The sequence below is a fragment of the Anthonomus grandis genome, chromosome 18 (genome assembly GCF_022605725.1).
Source record: "Anthonomus grandis grandis chromosome 18, icAntGran1.3, whole genome shotgun sequence".
Lineage (NCBI taxonomy): Eukaryota > Metazoa > Arthropoda > Insecta > Coleoptera > Curculionidae > Anthonomus > Anthonomus grandis.
This window is the reverse complement of record NC_065563.1, coordinates 7586634-7611896: the sequence shown is the minus strand read 5'-3', so window position 1 is coordinate 7611896 and position 25263 is coordinate 7586634. Positions and strand designations below refer to the sequence as shown.

Below are 25263 nucleotides of genomic sequence, written 5' to 3'. Positions count from 1 at the left end.
TCCGGGCATGTTGTCCTAGGTTGTTATATGTTTTGTTGATGTTTGAATTTCTCTGTAGAACGATTTATCTTGTGTTAGCCTAGGTTATCATAACGGTGAGATTTTTTCCCTATTTTTAGAAGATTTAGATGGGGGGCAAAAGTCTTTTCATTCCCACGAAAACGCTTGTAAATTTCTTCCTAGATCCTAAATCATTCCTCTCGATTCATTTAAAATTGCCTATAGAAATATTGAATAAATGGAAGACCTTCGTGGCAAGTTTCATATGGGGAATTCACTATGGATTTTGATTCTCAATAGTATTATATTAAGAAACCTGTAGCTCTATAAAAGAAGGGTTTGCACACAAAGGTTTGCTAATATTTTTTGCGCATACATACGCAAATAAAAACAGGTATTTAATCGTCGCGACATATGGTTCGTTCGGTACAGGGTTGTCAAATTGAATTGGCTTAAATAAAGCAAGTCTCTCGATTAATTCATTTAAAATACCAGAAAAAACACATCCATAAAAAGAAATTATAAATGAGTTAAATTTCCTATAAGAAATCACATATAACTTAGGAAGGACTGAGTAACTGCTTGGAAAAAACCGAATTGAATGTAGTTTTGTGAAAGAATTTACGAACAACTTTAAGAGCCTGCAAGGATTCATCCAGAACCGAACTTCTATAAGATTCTAGAAAAACACAAAAATGGGGGTATCGGCAACGTAGCGATCGTCTCATAGACAAAAGGGCACAAGCCGACCGACCGACCCCTTTGCGAAAAATTAAAAAGGGGGTCTAGAGTAAAAAAATAAGAATCCAGTGAGTTCCTATTGAATATAAAATCTCGGTCTGGTCCTGTATTTGAATACGAGTCAGAAAATCGGTGTAACCGGTTGTCAGTAGTAGTTGGGTGCAATTTCTTGAGCGAAAAAAATTGCATAGAGTCGAATAGTTGAGGGATTTTCTAAGACCCCTTGCTGAGACGCGGACAAGGGTTGTAGGTCAGGGATGATCATTGTGAATAAAATTGGGGTGGTAATAGAAGGTTTGGGATCGTATAGTTTGGTTATTTGTCGGTCAGTGTCTTCTCACAGGGATAGATTTATGTTTGATTTTGATAGACCTTGAGGTTTTAAAAGTAAGGATCTTTTATAATTTTACATCCGTATTAAGTTGGTAATTATTTTTTGTGCTGCTTCTATAGAAACTCTGTAAAAAATTGTTTTTTCCTTATTATTTTCTATTTTCATCTCTGTCTAATATGTATCTTTTTTTACGTTTTTTTGAAGCTTTGGATTTCTGGGTTATTAAGTGTTTTTTGGCCTAAGTAATTCATCTCTATAACTGGACATCATTTTTTAAAATTTTTATTGTGTTTTAATATATACATACAGGCTTACTTTATACATAGAAATTACTTTAATACATAGAATACAGGCAATAAAATATTTTTTAATTTTACAAAATGTCCATAACTCAATAACTTGACTAGATATAATTTTAAAAATGTGTACACACATTCTCTGAACAATTTTATTGGATATCCGTTTTAGTGTTTTTAAAATATACACAAAATTTTTTTTTTGGAGATTTCACAAAATATTCATAACTCAAGAACTTGACTAGATACAGTTTTAAAAAATTGTACATAATTAACGATGTGGTAAATCCAGGGAGGCATGTAAAGTTTTATGGCTTATAATTGAAGAAGTTTCGTCTGCAAATTGAACGAAAGTAGCACCACTGCCAGACATTAAAGAAGATAAATCATTGACCAATATGTAATTTATACACTTTGAGATCTTCGAAGAATTATTTGATCCACTTCAGACCGACACCAATGAAAAACTAGCAATTGGCCCTTGCAACCCAGATAGCACAAATCTATCCATTGGATATCACGTTTTGAATAAAGGGACTGTCCGATAGATATCCATGTAGGGACAGTAAGTATTCACTAGATATCTAGTGGACACTACGAATACGATACACTAATGTAAATTCTTAAAATAAAAAAGTTTTTGCTCGGGAGCAATAAATGGTGCGTAGATCTCACATTTTAAATTAAATATCTAAAGTACGCATATTTTTTAAAAGCAGCAAAAACCTGTTCAGTGGTGTATATTCGCTGGATACCAAGCCATAATCCCTGAAATCCTGTTGGATACCATATGGGCGCCTGATAAACATCATTTTTGGATCAAGCCGAATTTTGAATATACGATTATTTCATATATTGCTTTCATCTCTTGACCACTACCAACTTAGTTTATCCTTAAGGCACCTTACTTAATTGTAAGCAGATATATAGGGTGTAACATAAGTGATGACTTTAATTTTAAGAGGGGATTCCTTGTCATTTTTTAAGTAAAAAAGTTCATATAAATATATGTCCGGAAACGCTTCGTTTTCGAGATACAGGGTGTAAAACTTTTTTTTTAAATCGATTTTTTATTAATATCTCATAAACGCATTTACCGAATTTGTTGAAATAGTTACATTTTGTTAGTCACTTTATAAGGTACCTTTTAAAATTCTCACATCCCTGAAATTTCTGGCTTAGAAATTTCAGGGGCGTGCCCACGGGCTAAGTCGGATTATTTTTTTGAAAAAAAAAATCGCTCGGTACATTTTTTGTAAGTATTATATATTTTTTAAATAAAGCATCTAAAAATGAAAATTTTTTTGTCTCTTAATTTTTTTTCGTATCTTGCTTTGTTATGCTTCAAAATTGATTTTATTGGGAATACTACATATTTATGCAGGTATGTATGAAAGTTTATCTGATAAGAACATTCCTATGTCTTACATTAACATTTACTAGGTACTGGATACTGTTAGTTGAATGTGTTTTACTGTGCAGATAACTATGACCAACGCCGAATTAGCTCAAATGCATTTCATTTATGGCCTTGCAGATGGAAATGGTGCAGAAGCCCGTCGAATTTATCATAAACGCTTTCCCGATAGACCAATTCCAGCAGAAAGAACTTTCATAAGACTCCATGCCCGTCTATGTGAGACTGGATCTGTCAATGCTCATGCTGAGCGCGTTGGTAGACCGAGGTTAATAATGACGCCACAACTAGAGGAAGCAATTCTGCAAGCAGTGGAAGACGATCCGTCAACTAGCCCTCGAAGATTATCGTTACAGTTTAACATCAGCCACGAAAGTGTTTGGAGGGTTTGGCACACAAATTTACTTTATCCATTTCACATTCAGCTGGTGCAAGCACTGTTGTCAACAGATTTTGCTGCACGATTAGAGTTTTGCCAGTGGTTTTTTCAAAAAACTGCCCAGAATCCAAATTTTACGGCTAAAATTCTTTTCACAGATGAGGCCTGTTTTTCACGGGAAGCCATCAGATAACTGTCTGATGGCTTCCCGTGATAAATAACTGAATAACCATCTTTGGGACTTTGAAAATCCCCATGCCATTGGAGAAGGTGGATTTCAACAGCAGTTTTCCGTGAATGTTTGGGCCGGAATTATCGGTAGTCATCTTATCGGACCGCATTTTCTCCTTCCTAGGCTGAATGGTGATACTTACAGACAATTTTTAGAAGAAATATTGCCAGATTTATTAGAAGACGTACCACTAGCAATAAGAAATACCATGTGGTTTATGCACGACGGTGCTCCTGCTCATTTTAGTCTTGTCGCTCGAAACTATCTAAATGATACTTCTGCTCAGCAATGGATAGGTCGGGGGGGACCTCAGCTATGGCTAGCACGATCTCCAGACTTGAATCCTCTCGACTATTTCTTTTGGGGATATCTGAAATCGCTTGTTTATGCGACGCCAGTTGTGGATGAAAACGATTTGAGAAACCGGATTGTAAACTCTTCTAATGTCATACGCAACACACCAGGAAAAAAATGGTGGCGTACACAAACAACAAATAAATTTTAAATAGGTAACCATTTGCGAGGCCATTGCATTAAAATTGAAACATCAAAAATAGCATCTTATTAATTTTTGTTTTCGGTCAAGTATGCGTTTTGCAAAAAAAAATTATTTAAGGTTTTTTCTTAGTTGTTAAATAATAAACATGCTGGTAATTTGTCAGTTAATTTTAAAGCATTTTATTTTTTTTATGGAGGCCCGAGACGTACTGAGATATGATTTTTAATTATTTATTTCTAAACGAAACAAAAAATTCTATGGCATACGCAAAAAATTTAAGAGACAAAAAAGTTTCATCTTTAGATGCTTTATTTAAAAGAAATATCATATTTACAAAAAATGTACCGGCCGATATTTTTTTTTCTACAAGTAAAGTATTTTCTATTAGAAATTGGGTAAAACAAGTCTGTTTTTATTATTTATAATTATGTTAAGAATCTGCAATCATTTCTCAAGATTTTCTAAGAGCGGGTCAGTTTTTTAAAAGGTAATTTCTTTTTATCACCATCCATTAAAAAAACTTACTAAGATTTTTTGAAATGAATTTTTTTTGGACTAGAAGACATTAGAGTTTTTGAAACTATTTTAAAATTAAAAGGACATCCCTAAGAATTAAACATAATCAAAAATAAAACAGTGGTATACCGCGTTTATTTTGCATAACTCTTTTATTGTTCGCAGTATTCAATAAAAAAAAAATACAAAAAGGTGAATAACTTTTTACCCATCAATAATTTGATAACCACATATATAGATATTTAGATTCTAAATGACCTCCTCCTACCCTTCCTTAAGGTTGATCGTCGACTTCTGGGACACCCTGTATAATAAAAACGATTTTTTACTTACCGTATCAAATTTTTATAGGGTACTTTTGTCTTTTTACTAAATAACCATGATTTGAGGACGAGATGAGCATGTATTCATTAAAAGATGCATGTCCGAAATAATGGCAGAAGAACTTGCAATGACATAAGCATATGATGGCCTAAAGAAAAAAAGGCATTCAAGTTATTAAAATTAAACTCTCTTATTCCAATTATGTTTGTTTTGATGTTATAATAACTATATAGAAGATTTAAAATAGCACAAATTTATTTGGCACTTTTTTATATTAAACTGCTATTTATTTTTTCTAATATTATGTGTCTCTGATTTCCAGTGGATACTTGATGTCCCTACATGAATATCCATTGGATAGTCCCTTTATCCAAAAGCTGATATCCAATGGATATTCACTGGATGGATTTGTATCTGGGTAAGGATATGAAACTAAGAACGATCTTACTTCCACACTTCTGAAGTCTCAATAACTATCAAAATAAAAAAAAATATTATTACTGTGACAAGTAACCATACTATAAGATCCCCCAATCTTCTACTACCACATCTATTATAATCACCCTGATCATCCCTGACCGACAACCCTGTCCACGTTAGGCTCAGACAAACTAAATTCTGATGTTTACTATTAAAATTTCCACTTCTTATAAGAGACTCAACATAAAATAAGTTGCCATATCTGCGCTACTGTCCTCTCAATCTCCTTGAAACTGAAAGATCATCATGCAATTTTTATCTTGAGCATTCAAAAGTAGGCATTTTTTTCACTGTTGCTACGCGTATATACTATCGCATTTTTATCAAAAAAAAAACCAAGGCCAGCATCAAACTCTAGTTTCTTATTTGTATAGGCGATAATTTTTATAATTCAAACAACTATAGCAGATAATTTTCGGTAAATATACGAGAGAGCGAGACGAAAAAAAATGCGCAAGAGGGATTTTTTTTTATTTGCAATAACAATCCGCTTATCGCAAGATAAGATCTCGCGGTGGCCAGATCAGTATTTGTTGGATCAATGTTTTTTTATAACGATTATATATGAATGAATGAATGAGAGCTTAATGAAGTTAACCTACCCCAATATATCGCTCAGTGAGGATATAACCGCGTTGTTTTGGCTTATTATTAAAAAAAATACCTAAAGCTGTTTGCAATTTTGTCCGGAAAAAAATTATTTTTGGTCCTTCGAGCAGGACCTGACAATATTTTTCTAAATATATAAGTTTTAATGTACTTAAAGGCTTTAAAAGGTTATAAAACGTCGATGATATTAAAAAAAATTGTATCAACGGAGCATTTGCCATTGGGATATCTAAAGATACATGTTTAAATAGTTAATTAAATAAGCTAAAAGTGATTTTTATAAAGTAAATATTCAAAGTTCATCGATATGAATCTATATTTTTTTTCTCTTGGTTTGGTACCCGATCCAGTGGCGTGGATTAAAAAGTGATTTCCAGATACTCAGAAAAAAACTACTTGTAAAAGTAGGAACTACTTGATACTGAAAAAAAAAATGTGGGCAGTTGGTACCGTTCCTATACAGGGTGTTATAGAATAAGATGCTGATCCTTAAGCATGTTGATCCTTAGGTGATTTTAAGAAGAAAAGTTTAAATTAAACTTGATCCTAATTCCTTTAACTTTTGAGCTACAGGGTGTTAACATCTTAAGTAAAAAAACCTTTTTTTCGTTATGGTCCTTCGAGCAGGATCTGACACTATTTGTCTAAATATCTAAATATATAAGTTTTAATGTACCTAAAGGCTTTAAAAGGTTATAAAACGTCGATGATATTAAAAAAAATTGTATCAACGGAGCATTTGCCATTGGGATATCTAAAGATACATGTTTAAATAGTTAATTAAATAAGTTAAAAGTGATTTTTATAAAGTAAATATTCAAAGTTCATCCATATGAATCTATTTTTTTTTTCTCTTGGTTTGGTACCCGATCCAGTGGCGTGGATTTAAAAGTGATTTCCAGATACCCAGAAAAAATTGTTGGAATAAATAGTTGCAAAATTTCTTCTACTGGTTAAATATTTAGACCAAATTGCCTGAAAAATTTAGTAAATAATTATATTTTATTTGAACTGCATAGAAAAAAATTGAATTGTTAGGTTGAGTTAGGTAACTTTTTGTGCAAGCTTTTTTCCTATTGAAGTAAAATAAGAGTTAAATTCGTTGGCAATCTGTTTAGAGTCTGTTATTTTTATGTTTTCACTTTTTATTAGAGATTTTACTGTTGTTCTTCATTCTTGGCCACCAGTGACCTCTTTTATGACATTCCACATTTTTTTAGATCTGATGTACTCTGCTGAACTAAGGTTTTAATCTTTGTTTTCTATTTTATATAAATTTTACCTCAGAATATTCCTGAATCATACTTTTTATCAAATTAATAGAATTGTTTGTAAATACATTTACATCAGTTAATCGAGACATTATGGTTGACAATTTTTCATAATTTAGCACTTTATGTTTTATTTATTGAATTGACGAATTGACGAAAGAGTGGGCTGCCAAGGCAATTGTGCATATAGGTCTCCTGATGGACCCGTCATGCCCCACCGGGGGTTACCAGAGCCCAACGGCCTTAGAGAAACCGATAAGGCTCTCTGGTCTGATGGACTTAAAGTCGCTCGGTACACTGAAAGTGTTACCCAAGTATTTGAACCTGGCGCGCGTGAGTGCTGGGCACTCCCCGACTACATGGTCAACGGTTTCATCCTCCTCACAGTACCATCGGCATTCCGGGTTGTCCGCAATACCGATAGTATGGAGATGGCTTCTTAAGTACCGGTTAAAAGACCTGTCACTAGCCGAATTTCGCGTCTTTTTAGGCGTAGTAGATTTTTGGTGAGACAGGCAGAGGGCCTACCTATGTGCGATTTGGCCTGTCTCATACCAGGGGACTCAGTCCATCTTCGGTGGGTCCACTTGTCCAGCAGACCCTTCATTGACGCCATGTTTTATTTATCTTTTTTTGTTACATTCTATTAACCTCTCATCCAACTGTATATTCACTAGGATCAGGTAGTGATCCGTCAGATCCGATTCCAGAATTACAGGCCTAATGTCATTTAAAAAACCTAATTTTCAGTTACCCTTGTTCCTTTGTTTATTTTGCTTACAAAATCATATTCCTGCATAAGGTTCAGATAATCATTTGTAGTTGGTGACTCTGTTTCCAACAAGTCTATATTTATATCCCCTACAATCACATATATACGGTTAGGGTCTGAACTTATTGTTTGTAATATTAATTCTAAATTTACAACAAATTCCTCTTTACTTGTAGCGAAAGATCTGTATGCACCCAAGATATCCACAATTTTGCTGTTTATTTGTACGGTAACTTTATTAATGTGTAATTTGTTTTTTACCAATACAAAATGAATAGCTCGTGTTTGACATAAATAATACACCCATTACATCTGTTCAGAAGATTAATATTGAAAAAGGCAATGTAACCTGGTGTATTGAAATGTGACATGTCAACAACATTATGTGTCTCGGACATCACTATACAGGGTGATTGATGGTTGATGGTAGACGTTTACGAAGAACGGAAAATATATTTTTTTTTTAAATTTGGAATCGTGGGTTTTAGCTAGTGATATAACCATTAAAAATATTTTTAGTGATGCAGCGTTGCCGCTTATACCAAAAACTAGTAGCAAGTTTGTTATTTTTAATGTAATATCCTGTATATTATTTTATTTTCTGATTCGTTATCGCTTTATGATTGTTTTAGTATAAGGTGTTCCTATACATATTTTTAGTGGTTTCCGAGAAATTAATTATTTTCTTTATTTTTTTCCAAAACATCAATAGCATAGCATTGTTGCGTCATGACCTTTCATGGCCACCTAAAGCAAATGTCAAAATATTCCGATTTTTGCAGAAACTTGCTTTTATTTCAGAAACTGAACTACTGAGATATAGGAACATGATACCTCATTAGAAAGAGATTTCAATTTCCTTTTAGAATATGTTATAATATAGAGGGTGTTTCATTAAAAAAAAAGCACTTATCACAATTTTTGTATCTAGCGGTAAAATCACTAATTTTAACCAACCCTGTATAATGTAGAACAAATTTTTATAGTGAAGACTAGTGTACAATACTTCCGTAAATTACGCTCATAATTTCAATTTTCTGCGAGTTCCCGTGCCGTAGTAATAGAAATTAATTTAGAGCTATGTTTTGGTCAAAAAATAAAAAAAATAATTAATTTCTCGAAAACCACTAAAAATAGGTATAGGAACACCTTATACAAAAACAATCATAAAGTAATAGTGGATCAGAAAATAAAATAATATATAGGGTATTCCATTTAAAATAACAAAGTTGCTACTACTTTTTGGTATAAGCGGCAACGCCGCATCGCTAACTAACATCCATAATGCGAAATTTTCAAAAAAGTTCTATTTTCCGTTCTCCGTAAATATCTAAGGTACCATCAACCATCAATCACCCTGTATAATGTCAAATGATACCATTGTTCCTTCCATAAACACTAGAAATTGATCGAAATTCTGATATACCGGGTGACACAGAAAAAAAGGAACATTTAATAACTTTTTTACTTTTCCGGATAAATAAATGAAATTTGATATATCGATAGAATAGTTTCAAGAGCATTTTTTGACATATTCTATTGTTTATCATCACTTCCGGTTTAACAGGAATTTCTTTCTTCGTTTTGACGCGTTCTTCAATTATTTTTTAATTGACATAATACATGACATTTTGTTAAGCGCAATTATTATTTGTTATTTAAATATATTTTTTAATATTTGAAATGTTTACCAATGAAGAAAAAGTTGATATGCCATACGCTATATTCCCGCACATACGTACTTTCACTAGATAAGAAGGTGGTTGTTTCGAACAATAGGGGAAACTGGCCTAAAATGACATACCCTAAACAAAAGCTTCCACAAAACTTAGGAATATTTATTGATGACCATTCATTTCAAGTTCAGTGAGTTCGTTAGTTTATGCCAGTTCCCATGGAACGCACAAAGCTTTAATTTTTTTCACTTTAAAATATTGATGCCAAATTTAAAAAAAAATGTGCAGTATGTCATTGTAGGCTTATACTTGGGCAAAATCACATATACCTTTTTATAGAAAATGTTGCAAATAAAAAAGGTAGAAATATTGAAAAAACCTTTATTATGAAATACAAAAATATAATGCTTTGGTCACTTACGAAAAAACAAATGCCTATTCAGTTACAAAGTTCGCAAGTAAAAAACTTAGTGCGACGGGAGACCCCTGCGCATTCTGCGTGACTCCACTTTTCACATTTTTGACACCGCAGCCAAAGCTCGCCTGATTTCGACTGGGAATAAAGGCTGTTGCAATAGATACACGCAGCATCTTCATCATCGGTCCACAATTTGACTTTAACCTGGTTACGTTTTGCACGTCGCTCCAAGACTAAACTCTCTCTTCTTCTTTCGCCTTGATTTCTTCCATGTTAGGTGTAGCTGTTAGCACAACCGTTCCCTGTCTTTTCCGATTTTTTCGTTTAAAAGATGCTGATACCTTGGGTATTGGAATGATGCTTTCCACGGAAACCCGGCTACTGTCTAGTATATTATCTTCTTCTTTATTTGGAGTTATATGGGATGGTCCAGGTCTGTCCCTGTCGGCTTGTGATGGTGGAGGGGATGTGTTTGTAATTCGGGATCATTTTGTTCAGGGATGGCGGTTGTTAATGACGCAGCGAACATCCAGTCGGGAAAAACATTGGCGTTGAACGGATGGATTCCGGTTTTTTTGAACCCATCAACGGCATTTTCCATAGTTGCACTGCGTTCATAGGCTTCAGAAAATCGCTTTCCTACTTGAAAAGGAGATACAGTGCGACCTGGATTATTGTTGAGCCACTTTGTAATCGCTTGATTATAATAGGCAGATAGAGGACTAAAAAATGACACATCCAAGGGTTGTAATCGGTGTGTGCAGTGCGGAGGAAAGCAAATCATTAGGACACCATTTTCTTTAGCCAAAGTAATAACTTCCAATTGTTTGTGGCTAACGTGACCATCAAGCAGTAAGAGGGTTTTGTTATTTTGAGATGAATGTGTAAACTTTATAAAATGTTTCAGCCACTTACAAAACAGGTCACCTGTCATTCAGCCTGATTCTTAACACAAGCCCAATATCCCAGCTGGTGCGTCATCAATTAACTCTGGCTTCCATTTTTTTCGAGAAAAAATCAGAGCCGGTGGCACAAAATTACCTATTGGATTCATAGCACAAACTACAGAAGTGTGTGCGCCCCGTTCTGCACTTGTAATGGCACCAACCTGCTTTCTTCCCTTTGTGGCCATGAAATGTTACATGCAGATTTTGCCCTAAGCATGTAACATGGGATTTCATATAAATTCGGGCAAAAGTTTATGGGTTTTGGTATCGGCTTGAAAGGGTTGTGTAATTTACAGTTTTATAAATGGAATTTGGGGTTTGATAGTAATGCAATTTATTTTTTTAAAGGCTTTTGGGGTTTGATTATTTTTAGGAATGTATTTACCTACCCTATCCTGTCAGCACACCTCTGTGGAGTTAGTCGTATTATGTTTCCTTAGTCCCTATTCATGTACCTGGTGTTGGGAACCTTCTGACCTTTGGTTTGTTTGTCAAGAGTTTCTATGAGGCCGGTATATGTCTGGGGTATGGAGGGACTTCTAGAGGGTGCTAGTGTGCCACAGATTGCGCTATGAGTGGAGTAAATAAGACCTTTTAGATGGTGATCCGTTAGTGTAGGAAAACTTAAAAATACTTTCTTCTATAGCGGAATCATGTTGGGCAAGGTATCTTAATTGATTTGAAATTGGCCTCCCCAGTTTTGCTTGCTATATTTCCCTTCAATTCTTCAGGTTAAGTTTTAGTAAATAAACGTGCCTTGACATCTGGTTTCTAACCCTACTAGCCGATTGACAATGACTGTGATTGTCAGTAATGACTATTGACACACTTGTTGTTGTGGAGGTTGGCAGCGTTGCTGTTTCCCACTAAAGTTTGGTTTCCATTTGGCGGATGACGGAGCGTCATAAATCAGGCAGAGCGACGTAAGAGGAAAATTGGAATTTTGTAGCCCGTTGGGAAAATTTTGCTAGTTTTCCATGTTTTAGTATCCGAGCAGTATCATTTTGCTGTGGTATTGCGGAATTTCTATTTTGATAGAGTGAGGCTCCACGTAGTTTGCACCAAGAGGCAGGGTCAGATCGTGTCGAAGAGAGAGAGTGACAAGTTCACTGCTAGTGTCACCTGTCACTGTCTGGTGAGTTGTCAGTTCCTTGTCCAGCCTGTAGCCATCCCGTTATCAGAAGAACAGTCGACATTTTGTGGTTTTAAGGAAAATTTAAGTTAATCTTGCCGGTAATTCGGTTGAATGGAAAAATATTCCTCCCAAGTTTTGGGGTTTAATTTGATGAACATCTAGTGGGAAGTTGTAGCTGAGAGGATCTCGGATTGACCTGATATTTTTGGATTTGGTCGGCTGCTCCCACACCATTTATGGGATTTTGAAATTTTCTAACCACAAAACGAGACTCTAGGCCTCGCTCACCACCTTAGGTATGTAGCAACATGTTGGTAATTGCCATAGAATTGATTGTGTGTTTATTTTACTGATTTTTTTTTGTCCTCTATTTTAGAGGCCTCTCCTTTTTTTCATTCTCTCCTCTATTCTCTGGTCTCTTCCTATTCTCTGGTCATCCCAACACTGTTGGCAACCGGCTAAAGTGAGCCTTAACACAGCCTGGACTGAGCATTGTACTGTGGCTCTGCGATTTCGGATTGGAACTTGCCTGAAATCGACTTGCCCATCTGGTCGTTACCCTGGCTGTAGCTGACTGGTTCCAGAGCTGTCGAGTTAAGCTAACTTAGCCAAAATACACAAGAGATTAGAGGACATGCAAGTTTTTGCACATTTTATTTTATTTTTCTCTTATTGAACGGTTTGATTTAGGATTGGGGGTTAATTTATTAATTTGAATTTTATGGGTTTATTTTATTTTATGTAAAACAAAAACGTTAAGGGGTTCTTGCTAAGTCTTTTAATATTAACCTGAGGGTTTCCATTTGAGTCGAGCATCGGCATAATTGATTTTGACATTGAGCCTGGATCACCTTGTAATGGATCGGCTATTTGCTACAAATAACATATTTAGTCATAGTGTTGGTTGTTGGTTAATAGGTTTTATTGCACGAACATACCATTAATAGGCTTTCAAATTCGAACCTTACTATTTAAAAGTTTTATTTAGATTAATGTGACTTGACTAGAGTTTGTAAAAGGTATTTAGGGCCAGTGAGTTATTGTGAATTAGGCTCCAAACATATACTTCTTGTAAACAACACGTGATCACGTTTTGGATTTTCCCCTTGAACAGTAGTTCAGTGCGGATTTGTTTTTTTTTTTTTACTAATTCCTCGCCTTAAGCATACCGCAAGTAACTCTTCAATTCTTTTATCAATTTTTTTTATTTATTTAAAATTACTACAGTATTACATTTTGAATAATTATCTAAATTTAAATATCTCAGTGGAATTTAATTTTTTTATATAAATGGAAGTGACTATGTAAATTCTTGGATGATTATATCAATCTGGTGGACCTTTGGTGGACCATTCCCAAATTATTTTCAGCTTTTAGGATCTAGGTACAAGCATAAATATAGGTCATTATTTTCTTGATTAAGGGGGGCTTATATTATCATCATAATATATCAGGGTTTGGTGTAAAATATTTAAATCAAGTGGCGCTCTTATTAAAATTTCTCCCACTACCTTCTCCACTGTCTAAAAGCTGGCGGCCACCAAATCTCTGAATCTTTTAAAACAAAATTTGCTTGTCTGGACTTAGTAATTTTTTTTGTGGTTGGATAGTAGGTATGACTCACACGGGTTGGAAATAAATTGGTTTGAACCGAGTTACGCGCTACAAATTTTTTGCGGACGTTGAACTGTAGAAAGCTCAGACTCGTCAACATTGTAGATACGGTCAAAGGTTATATTATGTTCCGCTACTGTATGTTCCAATAAATTGAAAAATTTTTCAACTTGCGGCTTATTGAAACCCTGCGCAAAGTGGCTTCCGGTGTTCTGAGTGAAATGTCAGAATTGCGCCCCCTAAAGCCCACAAGCCAATCCCAGCCAGCCTTTTTCTTAATCCTGTTAAGTCTATGGGGTAACTTCTTCCTTTCAGCTAATTCAAATGCCAATTGCCTGACCTCTGTTGTGTTCAGGCCAAACATGCATGTTTCCAATTTCTTAATATGTTGCACTAATATCTCGCGTTCAAGTTCTGCAGAAAATGTAGGTCCATAACGACCCAAGCCTTTTTGAGAACCTTTTATTCTTTTATTTTTATCCTGTGCCTTTCGTCTAAGGGTTGCTTGCGGTACACCATATCTTTTAGACGCCGCGCCGCCAACCAGCCCAGATCACCGTTTTGGACTGCTTTAATAGCTTCGCTCATGCTTGCCTCACCCCAATTTTGACGCGTCGATTTACGCGTATATTTTCCAACCATATTATCTGAAATCATAAAAACATAGGTATAGGTTTCAGCCTAATGCCTATGTCGTTTTACACCAACACTGTGTATGTCAACACTGTGTATGATATAACTCAAATACTTATTAAAAACACAAAAAAAACCGGGGTTAAATCACATCAAAATAAAGAAAAAAGTCTATTTTTTTACCTGGACTAACCGTACTTAGGCTTATTGTACCTCATCAAGTGATATCGAGAAATTAGGAAACCACAGAACAATGTTTTCAGGTTCGGAAAAAGTTTTTTTCGGTATTTAAAAACACGTGTATTCTGCCCCGCAGAGTAGACTCGACTGAGGTCACAGCTGCAAACCAATTACATTTTGTCATTTACGGGAGAGCGTTGCTACGTCTCAAATTAGAGAAGCGTATGTCATTTTAGGCCAGCTTCCCCTACATGTAAAAAGTTTATATTAAAATAAATTATAAACCTCAAATTTTTTCTGTTTGTTTACCGCTTGTGTGTACCTATGTTATGTTAGGTAAATGTTAAATAAAATATGTAGTATTAAGATACCTACTGAAAAAAAAATTGCATTGAAAAATGTGTTCTTTTATTCTCAAATAGTAATAAGACATTAAATTTGACAAAATATGATGTGTTAAGTCAGTTGAAAAAAATAAACAGGCGTGTCATTACAATGCTTCCTGTTCGTTCATTTTTGTTAATTAGTTTTTTGTTCTTATAGGCTTATTTATCAACCGATTTAAAAAATAATCGTATCAAATTATTGGAAAAAAGAAACCGCATTTCAAAAGTGGTATAAAAAAAAATAAAGTAAATGCCAAAATTAATAGTTTGGACATTTTAAATAGGCGTGTAAACGATTTAAGTCATAAAATGCCATGAAAACTATTTTTCCGTGATAAGTTGATTAAAAACTAAAACTTTCAAGGCATTCACGGCACCCTATTTTATAATTTAAAAAAAAATATTTTTTTCTATGAGTATAAAACAAAAAGTAGCAAATAGAGTATCATTGTTTTCAGAATATCATTTTCTATCGAAATGCGTAATAATATACCCATGAGTGTCCCATTTGAAATAAGAAAGTTAGTGTCATTTCCTGTTAAACCGGAAGTGATAAAAAACAATACAATATGTCAAAAGATGCTCTTATATCTATTCTATCGATATACCAAATTTCATTTGTTTATCTTGAAAACTAAAAGAGTTTTTAAGTGTTCCCTTTTTTCTGTGTCACCCGGTATGCTTCGTATGTTTACATGATTCATATTAATACACCTAGAACCACTGTCAAAATACTTCACCTTTGTCAGATATTTATTAATATTTATGTTATTTTAATAAAATATATCATTTTAACGCAAATGGTGCCTGACGGCATTAAACGGCATTGTACAGGGTGTCCGCTAATTAATGGTACATGGAAAAACTACAGACTCCTGATGTAAAAATATTACGATTTAACTATATCTACCTATATCCAAAAGTTGATATTAACTGAGATACAGGGTGTTAAACTTAAAACTTTTTTTTTGTTTTTCCCCAATAACTTTAACAAAAGTTTGTAGTTAGGGGTTTTTAGGTCGAGAAATTAATTTTTTTAACAAATTGAGTGTACAATGTAGGGGGCGCTGTCTCCGACATCTTTTTCTCTTTCATAAGGTCATAACTTTTTTATGCTTAACTGTATTTAAGTTTTTATTGAAAATAATACTTTTTTCATATTTTTTACGTAAAAAAGGTATACTGCTTTCGGGTCGCTCAGAGTCGCCGTTTTCGAGATATCTGCCTTCAAATTATTTAGTACAGCAGCTCAAGCAAGCAATAATGTCTTGTTACTCTTTACCAATCATTTTTTACATCATAAATAATGTTTTAGTATAAGTCATTGAGAATAATGCAAACAAAAATTGGATTATCATTTAATTAACTTTATTTAAAATGACTATGACACTAGAAAATCTATTGAAAGAAAATAACATTAACGAAAACAAACTTAACTATGCGACTGATAACTTTTCCATTTTGAAACTGTGACGAGATTTAGTAAGAAAATAGATCTGCTTTTGACAAAAACTGTTCAAAATGTCTACCATTCACTTCAATACATTTAACAGTTCTTTTGCTGAAAGATCTCCTAATTTAAAAAAATAATTGTTCGTTTCGTAGCTTTTGTGCAGCATATAAAATTCTCTGCCATAGTTCTTCTCTGGAATTCACTATATCTTTGTAAACGAGCGACTTCATATAGCCCCATACATAAAAATCCAGCGGGTTAAAATCGGGACTTCGCGCCGGCCATGGCCTCTGGCTCCCACGACCTATCCAGCGATTAGGAAAACGGTTGTTCAGGTACTCTCTGACAGCTCTAGAGAGGTGTGCTGGCGCTCCGTCTTGCATGAAATACATATGTTGCCTTATGTCCAGCGAAAAATCATCGAGAAAATCTGGTAAATATGTTTCTAGGAACCCAAGGTAGAGTTCCCCGTTTAAATTGGGCGGTAGTTCGAAAGGGCCCAATAAATGATTATCGATTATACCACACCATACAATAATTTTGAATTCATGTTGGAAATGACGTTCGTGTACTGAAAGTGGATTTTGTAATGCCCATGTGTGTTTATTTCTAAAATTGAAAATGCCTCTACGTGTAAACGTTGCTTCATCAGTAAATAGTATCTTATTCAGAAACATGGGGTCGGCATTTATTTGGGCACGGCAAAAACGGGCAAATTCTATCCTGGGCGCAAAATCATTTTCTAATAAACTTTGCACAGGAGTGAAATGATACGGATAAAGACCCTCTTCGTGAAATATTTTACAAGTGGATGACTTGGCTACTCCAGTTGCCCCGCAGCAGCATGTCTTGCACTTATTTCCGGATTTTCAGCCACGCTGACCAGAATTTCTTCTTCTTGTTCTGGAGTTATAACCTTCGGGCGCCCTGTGGAATTCCGTTTAGGACGAAATGTACCTGTTTCTCCTAATCGATCGTAAAGATTTTTGAAGATCTTGAAATCAGGTTGTCTTCGATTTGGATAGAGTTCTGAATATCGTCTATAGGCTTCGCGTCCATTAAAATTTGCCTGTGCATATACACACAACATATCCCTCATTTCGGCATTTGAAAAAAGATTGTGCCTCGGCATTGTTTCTCAACTTACGAAAAATTTAAAAATTCAACAAAACAGTAAACTGGATGCAAAATCACAGAAAACACTAATTAAATATTTTCTGACAACTTTAAACTAATCAACAAACAACAACAACATGGCGGTTTCCTAACAACTGCGTCTCTAAAGTTCATTTGCTTTCTCATAGCTTATTTTAAAAAAGCGAATTATTTCCCGATTATATTAATTATTCAGCCGGGGTCGAGTGCATGGTGCACTAAATAATTTAAATACAAATATCTCCAAAACGGTAACTCTGAGCGACTTCGACTTAGTATACCTTTTTTAGGTAAAAAATACGAAAAAAGTATTATTTTCAATAAAAACTTAAATACAGTTAAGCACAAAAAAGTTATGACCTTATGAAAGAGAAAAAGATGTCGCAGACAGCGCTCCCTACATTGCACACTCAATTTGTTAAAAAAATGAATTTCTCGACCTAAAAAACTCCTAACAACAAATTTTTATGAAAAAAAGTTAACTTTTGTTAAAGTTATTGGGGAAAAACTTTTTCAAGGAAGTTTTAAGTTTAACACCCTGTACCTCAGTTAATATCAACTTTTGGATATAGGTAAATATAGGGTCAGTTCACCGGTTATCCGGCCATCACTAGTTCTCGGCCTTTTTGTGACTAAAAGCCAAATATTAAGGAAATTTATTGCTATTGGCCTACTCTGAATGATAAAATCGTTTCCCGCATCTTTTTTCTGTCAAAAACGCCGGGGCTTAAGATGACATTGCAAATGACAAGCGTGCGAAAAATCATTTAGTTGTCGACCTTCCAAGCAATAGACCACACGTGTGTGAAAAGTGCAATTTTGCTTAGTGTTGTGAACCAAATAAATAGTAAGTCTCTTACAATTTTTTTGTTTTAGGTGAATGTAATATACATTAGATTATAAGGGAAGGGTTAAAACGTGTAAATTTATTGCTAAAATTTAGCTTAAAATGATTTTACAATTAAAATATTAAGTGGCCGCGATCCGGTTTTAAAAAAGTTAACTTTTTTAGTTCTCGGCCAGACGGGCCGAAAATTAGTTTAAAAGATTATTTTTCATTTTTAAATAAAACTGTAAAAAATAAGTGTTATAAGGTTTTTGTTAGTTTTTACATTTAGATTAACAATGCTTCTTTTCTGATATTAGATTGCGGCCTGCAAATTAAATTGAAGATGGTGTTTATTTTAATAATAAAATTATCCTGAAAGATAAGGGCCGAGATCTGGCATTTTTCGGCAATTGTGAATATGGCGGGGGCCGAGAATTAAAATCATTGTAGAGTTAAGTCATTTTGGTTCTCGGCCTAAACGCAATTCTAAAAGTTTTGATTCTAACTTTTTTTTCAGTGGCTAGATCGAAGAAAAAAAGAACCACTAATACCAAGGTTATTCGACCCAATTTATCGAAGGTTCGAAGGAAACTGTTTAAGTACAGTGAAGAGAATTTGAAAAATGCACTTTTTGAAATTAGAGAAAACAAAATGCCAATAAGGGAGGCAAGTCGAACATTTGGTGTTCCCAGGGCGACCATCCAAGATAGGATAAAAGGGAGAGTACCAGACGTCCCACACAGGCGAAATTCGGGGAAAAGCCGGCCATAAATCGGAAATACCAACTTCCCAATTAAGGCCTATTCTGAGTATAATTCAATTATCTAGTTACCTGGGTATAATAAACAATTACCCTTTTGTTTTTCGTCTTGTCACTTGCAGAAATATTTTAGTTGAAAGTTGATGTTCGTAGAGACTATTTCATTGTGATTTAAAAGCGCCTGTAAGAAGTAGTAATTTAAATTTAGTTTTTCGGCAAAGTGTGGGTGAAAATTTTGTAAAGCAGCAATGGAGCCTATTGCTAGTGGTAAGTAGAATATTAAAAATTATATTAATTAAAAATATTTCTTTACTTTTTTTTATTACTGATTTTTTGAAAAGTTAACAGTTAATTAAAAAAAAATTAAATTTCTGATCTTCTGTTAAACTAAAAGTATGATTTCGCGTAATTTCCCGAATTTAAATTAGTTTTAAATTATTGCTTAATAAGTCCTTTGAAGGATCTAATCTTAAGTTGCTGCGATAATTTGCGATCTTGATGAAAAAATATTTTTAAAGATTTGTAGTCCGGGTCCAAATTCGTATAAAATGCTATTATAGGTCCAAAACGCAAGAAATAATTTTCTGCTAGTAACTTGAAGAATAAATTAATTTTTATAAAATAAAACATCATTTAATAGAAAATTTAATATAGAAATAAAAAAATTGCCATATGGGTTTAAAATTCAATATGGCAACCAATTTTAAATGGCAAAATCTTATGAAAAAATAATTAACAAAATTACTTATTATTTCGGGGACAGCAACAAAATCTGCTTGATTTAAAAGAAGCCAACTTGTCAGTTGATTAGGAATTTGTCAGTCCAAGAAAAGAATGGAGCAGTGCCATTATTTGGCAGAAAAAGTGACCTCTACCATGCGAGTTGAACGCTTGTCAGAAGAGTCTTCAAAAGTCATATATAAATTCATCGAGAAATATGACACAAAATGGTCATCAGCATCAAGAAATAAAACTGCATTTGAAAATAAAAATCGAGATTGGTTAAATATTGAGTTGGAATTTTCTTCTGCAATGAATGAAGCTCAACCAGCCGAAATGCAGGATACAACTCTATCGAGTAGAGGGAGGCCATTCACTGGATTTTTAGATTTAAGTGACCGATCAAAAAGAAGAAGAACTGAACAGATGCGAGCAGATCGAAGCCCTGAAGAACTAACATTTGCTGCTCAAATGAAGTTTAGGTCCGAAGGTAAAGTGGATGAAGCAGATGTGTTAAAAAATGTTGCATTCTCATCACCAACCCGTGAATCAAAATATAAAAAATCTCTTGAAAAAGAATGTGAAATACCATTTTCAGCGGACGAAGCCTTATCGCTTTTTGTAGAGGCTAAATTGACGAAATTTCAATACAATCTTATAAGAAATTCGGCAAAAAGCCACAGGTCAAATCTTTATCCTAATTATGAGTCAATAACTGCCGCAAAAAAAAGGTGTTACCCAGAAAACCTCTCTTCAAAGTTTGCTGGATCATACATCTTTAAGGTTATTTGAGTCCCTAAAAGAAGTTTTAAATTCTTTAAACCAAGAAAAATATAATAATTTAAATTTAATTTGCAAATGGGGGTGTGACGGGAGTTCTGGGATGAGTCAATACAAACAGCAGTTTGCAAGTTGAGTCCAATATTTCAGATGCTAATATCTTTTTAACATCAATGGTACCAATTCAGCTCATTAACGGTGATCCGAAATCAAAAGATAAGTTTGTAATCTGGGAAGATCCCAGAACTTCCTCCACACGATTCTGTAGACCTCTTAGAGTCCAGTTTAGGCATGAAACAACAGGGTTATCAGTGAGAGAAAAGCAATATTTTGACCAACAAATTTCAGATTTGCAACCAACAAAGCTTGATATTCAAGGAAACAATGTATTTTTAAAACACATCTTATATTTTACAATGATAGATGGCAAATTGTGTAATGCTGTTACTGAAAATACTTCAACTCAGAGATGCTATTTGTGTAATCTAACATCCAAAGATTTTAACAATATCGATAAGGGTTTAAAACAAAAAATTGCTGACGAATCTAGATTTCAATTTGGTTTGTCATCTTTACATGCTTGGATTCGTTTTTTTGAGTGTTTGCTGCATCTATCTTATAAGATGGAATTTAAGCAATGGCAAGCGCGAGGCCAGGAAAACAAAGAAAAACTTGCAAATGCCAAAAAACGAATCCAAGACTTATTTTTTAAAGAAATAGGACTATTGGTTGACCGACCAAAACCTGGTTTTGGAAGTACTAATGACGCCAACACTGCTCGCCGTTTTTTTTAGAATGCTGCTAAAACTTCGGAAATTATAGGCATTAATTAAGATTTGATATTTAGATTCAGAGTAATTTTATTAACAATTTCTAGTGGTTTTCATATTAAAATCGATAGTTTTAAGGATTACTGTCATGATACGGCCAGAAAATTTGTAGAATTGTGTCCGTGGTACAATATGCCAACTTCCGTGCATAAAATTTTAATGCACAGTTCTGATATAATATCATATTTTTTGGTTCCAATTGGGCAACTTGGCGAAGAAGCCCAGGAATCAAGAAATAAAGATATTAAAAGATTCAGAGAATTTCATGCACGGAAGTTTTCAAGAAAACAAAACATGGAAGATATATTTTGTAATCTCTTAATATCTTCTGATCCTTTAATCTCCAATATGAAAAAATCATCTGCTAAAAAGCTTAAACAGTCCCCTTGGGAAGTTTTGGCATTTTTTGATGAATCAACAATTTCTGCTGATGAAAGTGATAGTGAAGATATTGATTGATTTTAATTATTATTAAGATAGGTTAGGCTTTACTATTATTACAAAGTTATTGTTAAGTAAGCTCTATATATCTCTAGTATATACTTTACATACTTAAATATATTACTCTTAACATGTATTTTAATTGCTTATTTTTACACACAAAGCAAAGGTTACTTATAAAATTAAATAGCACAAAAACAAACAAATCACAACTTTATTTAGTAATTTATAATAAGAAATTTTATTAAACTCAGGTACTTATATTATCAAAAGTCTCAACATTTTGAATTTCATTTCAAAAATTTTCCGTATTATGAATTTTAAACTCTTAACTGAAAAATTGTTGAAATAATAACATTCTGAAATTTTTTTAAGGAAATGCGTACTTACGCAGCGCCTATGTAATGCAATAAATGAACCCAAGGGGGGCAAGGGGGATTTAAAAATTTTTTTAAAATGAACGTGTTATCTTAGTTTTAACATTTTCTTATGATTAAATATGTTTGTGGTTCATATCAGCACTACTACTATTTATGGCCGGCTTTTCCCCGATTTTCGCCTGTGTGCGTCCTGCGAAAGCCCGGACCACCTCCTCTATTAACTGTTGATGGTGAAGAAAAAATTAAAAATTAGATTGTTAATCTGGCAAAATGCGGTTTCCCTATTACGAAGCAGATGCTTTTTGATACAGTGTCAAAAATTAACACTGATTCTGGTAAGTGTTTATTTAAGAAAGGTGTACCAAAACAAACGTGGTACTCAAAAAGAAATCCCGAGATATCCCTCAGAGAAGCTGAGGGAATAAATAAAGCCAGAGCTGCAGTTACAGAACAATCCGTAAGAAAATGGTTTCATAACCTCAAGGAGTACTTAGAGAGTAATAATTTGTCTTACATAATGAATGATCCAACGAGGATTTTCAATGGTGATGAGTCGGGATTCGCACTGTGTCCATCCAGTGGGAAAGTTTTGGGTCCTAAAGGTTTTCGTAATTTGCTGACTGTTAAACAAGGAAACGAAAAAGAAAACATTACTGTATTAATAACTTTCAACGCTAATGGAAATTTTGCCCCCCCACTTGTTCTATTCCCATATGTAAGACCACCTAGGTCTGTCATTGACAATATGTCCAGTGGATGGGTTTTGGGAAAGTCTGAAAAAGGGTGGATGACATCGGATGTCTTTTTTGAATTTATATGTAACGATTTTAACAATTGGTTAATTAAAGAAGAAATTCCAAAGCCTGTAATTCTATTTGTGGATGGGCATAAATCCCACCTTAATATGGCAATAAGTACATGGTGTGACGCAAACCAAATTATTCTATATGCTCTACCTCCCAACACTACGCACATGCTCCAGCCGGCTGATCTTAGCGTGTTTAAGCCAATGAAATCGGAGTGGAAAAAAAACTGTACATAATTGGCAAAGAAAACCAGAAAATCTGAACTGCTCTGTAACCAAAATTAATTTTTGTAGCCTGTTTAACGAGATACTCTCTGAACCAGAGAGATTCGAAACTTGAGTAAAAAATGGTTTCAGAAAATCGGGACTATTTCCATTAAATCCCGATGCCGTAGATTACAGCAAATGTGTGGCTGATAAAGCAGTAGCGATAAATAAAAGTAAAAGAAAATCAATCGAAAATATAACGAAGCGTGACATAACTTATTGCAAAAAAGTTATTAATAAAATAAAAGACAATTTAACATCCTACGGTATAAATGTGGACGTAGTGTTAAGCGAAATTAACTTACTTGAACCACGATGTTCTTCAACCTCGAAAAAAGATAACCAAAATAAGAGTAATAAATCAGAAGCCAGTTTAGAACTATTAATAGATGTAAGTAAAGGTGTTCTTAACATTGATGACAAAAATCAATCAGATATTATTATTCAAGACAACGACCTTGATACTGACAAATTAATATTTGATCTCAACTCAGATCTCAGTATTCCTGATAAAGATACACACTTTTCTGAAAACGTGGAGATAATTCACATGGAGACTGAATTTTCCGAAAATCAGCAGGTAAATTTTTCATCTTTTGTTGATAATAATTTGAATATTGACAGAGTAAAAATTTAAAATATTATGACCAGCTCCTTTCTAAATAATGGTAAAGATGATCAAGATGATGATCTTCCATTGATTGATATTTCTGAAATTTTAGCGGCTCCTACACGCGGTACAACATTTAATGATGATATTTTTAAAACTGAAGTAGGAAATGTCCCAAACGTCGTATGTGGTAATGAAAATAATACTAATAATCTTGACATAAACAAAAAAGGTAGTTCAAAGATTAAAGAAAAACAGTGCCACGAGGAAAAAGACAAAAGAATACTGTCGGAGAGAAATATCAACGAAAATAAAGGTGAAAACAATAGTTTCCAACAAAATAAATCAGAAGGAAAAATTTCAAAAGAAGATGGGAAGAACCAGAAAAACGAAAAAACTGCGGTTCAAGGTACTGAAAACATTGATAGAATGCATGGTGCATTTTCCGAACATCTAGTATATCCTGAACCAGTTAAACGTAGCAAAAATACAAACCTATCGAAAAATGAAAGAGCACCAAGTGCAATTAGCAGTGACAAACGGAGGGAATATTTAAAAAAAAAAGATCAGGAAAAAGAATTTAAAAAGGCTGAAATTGAAAAAAGAAAAGAAGAAAGAAGGAGAATAAAGGAAAGGAAGGAAGAAACAAAAATTGAGAAAAACAATAAGAAACAAAATAAGAGAAAACCGGATTTAGAAGAAACAAAACAAACAAAAACCAAAGAAAAGATACCATGTGATATGTGTAAAGAAACTCTTAATAGTGACATGGAAGAAGAAGATCATAAAACCATTGGTTGTGACTATTGCGCAAAATGGTTTCACAAAAAATGTAAGGAATTCTATAATGTTCCCTATAGTGTTGCTGCAGGCAAAGAATACAAGTGTGATGAATGTGATGACGCTTAATAATGCACGTGCAATGAAGTATTTAGGTTTTAAGTTTTCCATATATTTATTATAAGTTTATCTATAACGTACTATATTACTTTGCATTTTAATGTGAATAATTATACTAGAGTATCCTGTTTTGTTGAGACTAATATATAATTGCTCATTTTACCTTCAATATTTAAGAATAAGTTGTTTTGTTTGTTTTTAGTTAAAAAGGAATTATTTATCTTTAAAGTCTTTTATTTAAATTAAACTGTTTATTTTTAATAAAACTTGTTTAAAAGTAAAATTTTACACTGATTTTCTTTAATTTAAAGATGGGTAAGTATTTATTAACAAAAACTATTTTAAAAATGTGTAACCCTACGTAGAAAAATCTAGAATATTATTTAAATAAAATAGGTTTTGGGGTGGCCGAGAACCGATACAAAAATGGCCGAGAACTGTGAGGGGGGGCCAAGAAACAGTGAAATGGCACTT

The 25263-nt window shown here is 33.7% G+C and overlaps 1 pseudogene; it reads right to left on the bottom strand.

Annotated features, from left to right (window-relative positions):
- LOC126747073 (uncharacterized) overlaps window positions 1–17727 on the bottom strand; it is a 28883-nt pseudogene extending 11156 nt beyond the window's left edge.
- Window positions 17728–25263: the final 7536 nt, after the last annotated feature.